The sequence below is a fragment of the Pseudoliparis swirei genome, chromosome 23 (genome assembly GCF_029220125.1).
Source record: "Pseudoliparis swirei isolate HS2019 ecotype Mariana Trench chromosome 23, NWPU_hadal_v1, whole genome shotgun sequence".
In the NCBI taxonomy this organism is placed as follows: Eukaryota; Metazoa; Chordata; class Actinopteri; order Perciformes; family Liparidae; genus Pseudoliparis; species Pseudoliparis swirei.
Genome location: NC_079410.1, coordinates 24,681,715 through 24,689,260, shown reverse-complemented (window position 1 = coordinate 24,689,260; position 7,546 = coordinate 24,681,715).

Below are 7,546 nucleotides of genomic sequence, written 5' to 3'. Positions count from 1 at the left end.
TTGGCCTTCACATATAGGGAAAAGTGTCAAGAATTGATGAAAAGTCACAGTCCTCCTGCACCTCTGTGTGGAGCAGTACATTTAGTTCACACCTAGAACTAAAAACACCTCCACCATTACTCTCTCACGTAGGAAGAGATGAAAAGAAAAGAAGAATGGATATTGGACGGGGTGGTGCTGTGAACGGTGGCTCTATTGCTGAGTTAAAGTATTCATCCATCAGAAGTGGAGGCACAAGGGCTGCTCCATTCACGCCTACACCCTAGGCTCTTGTCATCCATGTTGTTCCCACTTTTTGCTTTAAAAGAAAGTATTCCATCAGAGTCATCCTGTTTGGGTCTTTTTCACTGTCCGCTGTCACAGCCCACCGTTTTTCTTTTGCTCCCACTCAAGCCATAGCAGCTGCTCATGAAGTGGTTTCCCCTGCTGGCCACCAGAGGAAGGGCAGCATGGGTGGGCTGTAATATTCATCTACGTAGCAGAGGTTTTCTCCTCGGAGAGACAACAGCTCCTGTCTTTTAATTGCGTCGCTCTTTTGCTTCGCCAACAACAAAAGCATGATGAATTTGTTCAGTGCAATTTAAAGGAAGATGTGAATGTACAAGATGAAGATAATTCAAAGTGCTTTACATAATACCTAAAGCTGTTCAGACGAGATATGAGAGAAACACAAGGCAATATGAAAAGGTATAGAACTAGAACAGGGGTGGCCAACCCGCGGCTCGCGAGCAGCATGCGGCTCTTTGCCTGGTGTCATGCGGCTCTTACGTTCATATCTAAGTTTGTGTTTTTTTGTATGTGCGTGTTCGCCGCTTGAGTTCAATACGGTATTTTGGTCAAGCAACGCATGCGTGAGATGAAAAACGCAAAGTTTCCCAGTAGGGCACGGGTCTCAAACTCGTGGGCCAAACACGAAAGACCACATCCGAATGTCGAGCGGGCCGTTCTACGGTGGGTTACGCGAATGAAAGTGTCCGAAAATCAAACACTGCACTTACGCCATGAACGCCGCATTATGCGCAGCTGGATGTCCGCACTTTGGCTAAAGTAGTTTACGGTGACGCTTTCTCCAGCCGCCTCAATTCAGCGGACACGGTGTAAGAGCAGCGTTATGGAAGAACCGCATCCAAATGTCGAACACTTTCTTCGGCTAAAGTGGTTTACTGGTGCACGTTTGAGTACTCCAGCCCCCCATAATGCAGCGTTCATGGCGGAAGTGCAGCGTTAGATTTTCGGACACCTGTTCTGACACCCATGTGAAAGAATTGCATTGAGTGGCAACAAAGGAATTAAGCCAGATTTGAAGAGGATTGTTCAAGGCAAGAAATGCCAGAAGTCCCACGAAGCAACATGCATAGTAAACGAAAAACACTATTGTAAATTATTCTATCTTTGTTTGTGGACTTGGTTGAACTGAGATAATGTGTGTGTGTGTGTGTGTGTGTGTGTGTGTGTGTGTGAGTGTGTGTGAGACAGTGTACACAATGTTCATTGTTGAACATGACAGACCTGTTGTCTTAGTACTAGGAGTCCATTTCTGTCATTATCATGTTGGTGTGTGACATTTACAATAAATCTGGCTGATCAGAGGTGTGTGTGTGCGTGTGCGCGCGCACACACATGTGTATGATGTGGCTCTTTGCGGTGACACAGTAAAAAATGTGGCTCTTAGTCTCTGACTGGTTGGCCACCCCTGAACTAGAAGATGGGATACAAGAGAATACATTCCAGAAGAGAACATGATAATGCAGTCACATTGAGATATGAATACATATGTGAGTTGACTAAAGTCAGGGGCAAACAAAAAAGTGTTTGAATTTATTTTAAGAGAAGTAAGAGTTGGAGCAGACCTTCGTGTCTCACTTGGTACGCACACAGGAACATTGACACGTGCACGCACAACAGCGTCAATAAACAACGTCCTGGCTGTCCTGGCTCCTGATTGGTGGAACGAGCTCCTCACTGACATCAGGTCAGCAGGAAGTCTCTACATCTTCACCCGGAAACTAAAAACACATCTTTTCCCACTATATCTGGATTAAAACACAGATTAGCACTTCAGTGATACTTAAATGGCTCCTACTTATAGTATTACTCATGTTATTACCTTCGCATTGAAAATGCGGAAGGTTATGTTTTGATCGCCGTGTATTTATTTATTTATTTATTTGTATGCGTGTTATTCGCATAACAAAAAAATATTTAAACCGAATCACATGAAATTTGGTGGGATGATTGGTTATTATCCGGGGACCATTTGATTAGATTTTGGGATCGATCGGGTCAAAGGTCAAGGTCATGGATAGGTCAAAATCTTCTTTTTACCATAGCACGGTCAATTTATATCCAATTGGCATGCAACTAATGCCAACATGTTCATAATTCAATGCCCAATCTTGTGATATGCGAAGGTATGTGCTCTACCGAGTGCCCGTTCTAGTTACATATGTTAATACTTATGGTACTTTTGTAGTTCGACTTTCTTGAAGAAATGTTACTTTCTATATTCTTGTTGTTCTTAGTTGGTACTCTAGGTTGATTCACTTATTGTAAGTCGCTTTGGATAAAAGCCTCTGCTAAATGACATGTGATGTAATGTAATTATTTTGAGAAACTCTATACATCTTTCTGGAAATACTAATAATCATCATATAAAGAATTTCTAAATATTAAAGCCATTTTCTTACAATTTAAGGATTCAAGAATTCAGTGATTCAAGGATCATATATGTTCCTTCTGCAACACAAGGGTGCACAACAAGGGAAGGATGACGATGACAAATGAAACAAAAGTAGTAATGCATTCCAACAAAACCATTATCTGGACAGATAATATGAACAACCAATTCAACATCTGGCAAACATGTGCATGAACTGTGTCGATGTTCAAACTCCTCAGATCCATGAACTCTGTCCTGCCCGTCAAGTGATGTCACAACGGAGATGTGACCACAACAGTCCCAAAGCTGCAGGAGAGTGTCATGAAAAAGTCATAGTATAATTTGTTGAAAAAATTCATATTCACTATGTTGGAAAAAAGTCACATCGTAGCCTTTCACAAAAAAGTCAAATTAAAGTACGTCGAACCAAATTCATAAAAAGGTCATACTATACAGTTTGTCCAAAAAAGCCATAACTAAGTAATATATGGTATGTCGTTTGGTGTTCATGAAGATAATCTTTATGTGAGAAGGCGTAAGTCTCTTGGCGAAATGCTCATATATCATAGAGGCATTCCGCTCGCACCAAAAGACTATAATAAAACAAAAATATAGTGAAGTTCACGGGAGCTATCTTCCGCCGCATCTAAGTGTGTCGCCGGTTGCCATAGCGACCAACAACAAGAAAATAGTGCAGGAAAAAAAGTTATTATGTTTGTGTGCCAAAACTTAGCTCAGTGAGTAAGGAGAAAAAATGAAAGAAAAGCCGAAACAGAGAGAGAATAAATAACAAGAAATGTCTCCAAAGAGCAACTGCCAAAAACAGATGAGAGAAAAAAGTGATGAATAACAAGAAGTCCAGGAGAGAGAGAAGTGCTCCAGAGTGCCCATTTCATTATCTGGTAATCTATCTGAGCTTTTAGAGTGTTTTCTATTGTATCCGCTTCTCTCTGCACCTCCCAGTCTGGCTGTCAGTCAGCGACCAGCAGACAGTACATGATACTGTAAGAGATGAGGAGATGAGGGGAGGAGATACGGAGTTAGCACACTGAACTCACAGCTACCTGCAACTTCTCTGCCTGCTTTTCCATTCCTGCATATGGCAGCACAGTTACACACAATGACATATATATATATATATATATATATATATATAAATGGAAGCTTTAAATTAACATGATTCCTAATTTTATTGTATGTAACATCACAAGCTTATTAAGTTATTTAGAACATTTTCCAATCTTGAGATAACAACATAATCAACTTGCTATCACAAGAAAAGTAAAGGTTATCTCCTATTACTTCAAATGTGTGGATCAATCAGCTCGTGGTAAATGGCCACATAGAGAGTGATGGACTGGTGAAGTTAGTGGAGGGATATTGTGACAATGTTCTCCTAATTATTTCATAATTTCTCTCATATTCATTGAATGTGTAATAACTCTGTAACTCTGTTCTTCTGGTCACATGACATCTATTCATCTGTCCATCCTGGAGAGGGATCCTCCTCTGTTCTCTCCTGGAGTGTTGTTGCCTTTTTCCCCCTAAAAAGCTTTTTTCTATTTCTTGTGAGTTGTTCCTGATCCTATGTGCGGTCAAAGGTCAGGGATGTCGTATGTGTACAGATTGTAAAGCCCTCTGAGGGGAGTTTGTAATTTGTGATGTTGGGCTAAACTAAATAAACTGAGTGGAATGGACAGTGAAGCCACGAGGTCCTGATGGAGCCCAGGGAGAACTCGCTGTCCGAATCGTCAGGTTACATAACACCATCTGTTTTGCTGACACTCCACTAATTATCGTCTTGCAGTGAGACTAAACATAACACAGGGTAAACTTTACTTCCAGGAGGTTATTAGGCAACACCCAGTGATGTAAGCTAGAATCAACCTCCAGCGTGGATCAACTGTCTCTATGTTCATGCACTGGAGCGCCGGCCACGTGTGACATCACAGCTCCAACGGCTGCACATGTCTTCCACCAAGAGCCGGAAGTAAAATATCCATATCAAATCACTCCACACTGAATCAAACTCATGAGATGAGCTCTGACTCCTAAACTAAGTTTAAGTGGACTTGAATCCCCCAAAGTGAAACGCCTACTTCTCTTACGCAATTAATTAATTATTGTTTACAGCTGCTCACAATGCATGGAATGCCAATATATACACCCGAGTAGTTTTTGGGATATAAACTAATGAAATGAGGAAATTGCTCTTTGTTATGTTGAAGGTGTCATTGCTGTTGACAAACCCACCAGAGAGTGTTCCCCTGAATCAGCACTTCTCTAATGGTAGAGCTTGTGAAGCTTCAGGTTTGGTGTCTCGTGGCTCTCAAAGTTGCTCATCAACGCCTCCTCAACAGTTACATCAGCTATCATGAACCGCTCAGCCCAAAGCAGCGTACTCTACACAGTTACAGGCCATATATTACTCAGATATGTAGTCAGATACTTGTATTATTAATCTTTACCCAAAGCTCAAATATATTTGGAAGCCATATTCCCCTGGGACGTCCCAAGCCGACCGAGAGCCGGCGGTCACATCGCCTCGTAGAGAAGTCATGAAGGGATCCTTTCACACGACGTATCCCGCGGGCAGATGCTGTTGTATTGAATATTTACGGTTGCTAATGAAACTGTAGGGAACTCGATGGCCTGGTGACCGTTTACCTTCAGCCGTCTACAAGGAGGAGGCCAGTTGGAGCTACTAGCGACCCCGCCGCTCACGCTGCATCAGGATGTCATACGTATTCAAGATAGCAATTATCTGATTGCTCCAGTGCGGCAGTTCATTTCTTAAGCCAGTCTCTGAGAGATTCAAGATGCATAGTATGATTCAGGCAATCACAAAACTAGTGCTCCGCATGCAACATCGCTTAACGTGCTGATTACTTTCATTACAGGGGAGTAATTAGCTCCCGAAGAGGAAAAGGCATGAGATGCCATCCCCAGGTGATCTGAAAGAGTTAGTTTAATCTCACCGGGGTTGGAATAAATGAACAGTTCTTGCATTGGAGAAAGTTCTAGAATACAAATACATCCACAACAACAGGACATATATACGACCGCTTTATATCGACATCCTTCACCTACTAAAGCATTAATGCACTGGAGGACTATCAAGACCACCACGTATGTGTTCAGACAGCAAAATGGCATCTTAAGATCAAATCAAAGAGAGAACGGTGAAGATAACCTTGCTGTGCGCTGAGGGAGACGCATTGGTTAACAGGTGGAGGTTAGGGTGGTGGAGGGAGCTGCAGCAGCAAACGGCATCTGTATGAATGTATCAGGAGAGTATCAAGTGTCCACTCTTCATGGCTGGGCTTCTCAGCGGCCTCCAACAGGTAGGACAACAGCAGTCAGCTGATGGATAAGCACGATGCCGGGCTCAGCCAGGGAGGAGCTCCAATGCTCCCTGGCCCAAAGATGCAGCAGCTGAAGAACTTTTGATCCGTGTCCAAGGACCCTCTCTCATGATAGGATGGAGTACCCTTCTGCTGATTGCCTGGCCTCTGGTATTGTTGCTCGCAGCTTTCTCGGGTCCCCAATCATCGAACCAAAGTCACTTCTTTGGGTCCTTGGCGATACACCCGCCAATTGTGAAATTGACAAGATGAACGATTTTCAAGAAATCTGTAGACAAAGCATTCAAGAATCTGCCAATAAGAATGTGTCAAGTTCAATTCAGTTAGTTTTGTATTGCTCAAAATTTGTATAGCACAAATTACAAACTCCCCATAGAGGGCTTTACGATCCGTACACATAAGACCTCCCTGACCTTTGACCTCACATCGGATCAGGAACAACTCCCAGAAAACAGAATAAAACCTTTCAGGGGGAAAAAGGTAAGATCTCCAGGATGGACAGAACAACAGATGTCATGTGACCAGATGAACAGAGTTACAGAGTTACATCAACACATTCAATGAAATTGGGATTTGGGCTATTTACTGCACATCGAAAGTACTAGTAAAATGCAGTTAGATTAAAAACTAAGTTAAATACCACTGCTCACTTATTTTACAGGGTTCCGCTTCTGATCCAATATGGTTGAAAAAAATAAAAATTCTAAAAGTCAACTGGGCAACTTCTGTGTTACTATATTTCTCTTAACTCATATATTCTCTCTAATCACCATGTCTTTTCACATCCATCTGGTTGCAGCTCCATCACCTAGAGGAGACAGTTGGCGCTGCAGGACCTCGGTTGGTTGCGTGGTGATTGGCGATCAGACACCGACGCCTCATCACAGGAACACGTTCTGCACCGTTGTTACTCCTGAGATGACCACGCCCTCCACACGGTTCACAGAGAGAACGTGAGCGTGGCCCAACGACCAGACACACAACTGCAGACTTCCACTGGCTACATGATCTTCATTCTATCTGGGTTCAGGTCATCACAGAACAACAGTGTCCATGTGACATAATATACAATTCTGCTACTGTTTTTTAAGCCTGGTAGAATAGATATTCACTCCAAATGTAAACATAAACATATACAAGCAGAGAGTGAATGTGAGGTTTGTGTGCTCTGCACAGGCCGGAATGTGAAGGGAGTCGAGTTTCACTTTCAATAAACACTGTGTACAAACACAGAGCTGCACACACATGCACATGGACGATGCACACACATAAAGACGCAGCAACATGTGACCTGCCCCAGGGCATTCTGGGTAGACTGGGTAGGCTTTGGAGCGCACACCTTCACACAGACAACCCACATGTGAGCAAATAAGTTTCATGTTCAGGAAAACAGCGGCTGAGGCAACACACACACACACACACACGCACACTGCACGCCAACCCGCTGTGGGAGGAGCAGCGTGACACATTTGCATCGTCACGGTCGCCAATAAGCGAGGGCGTGTCGGGAAACAGGAGGAGG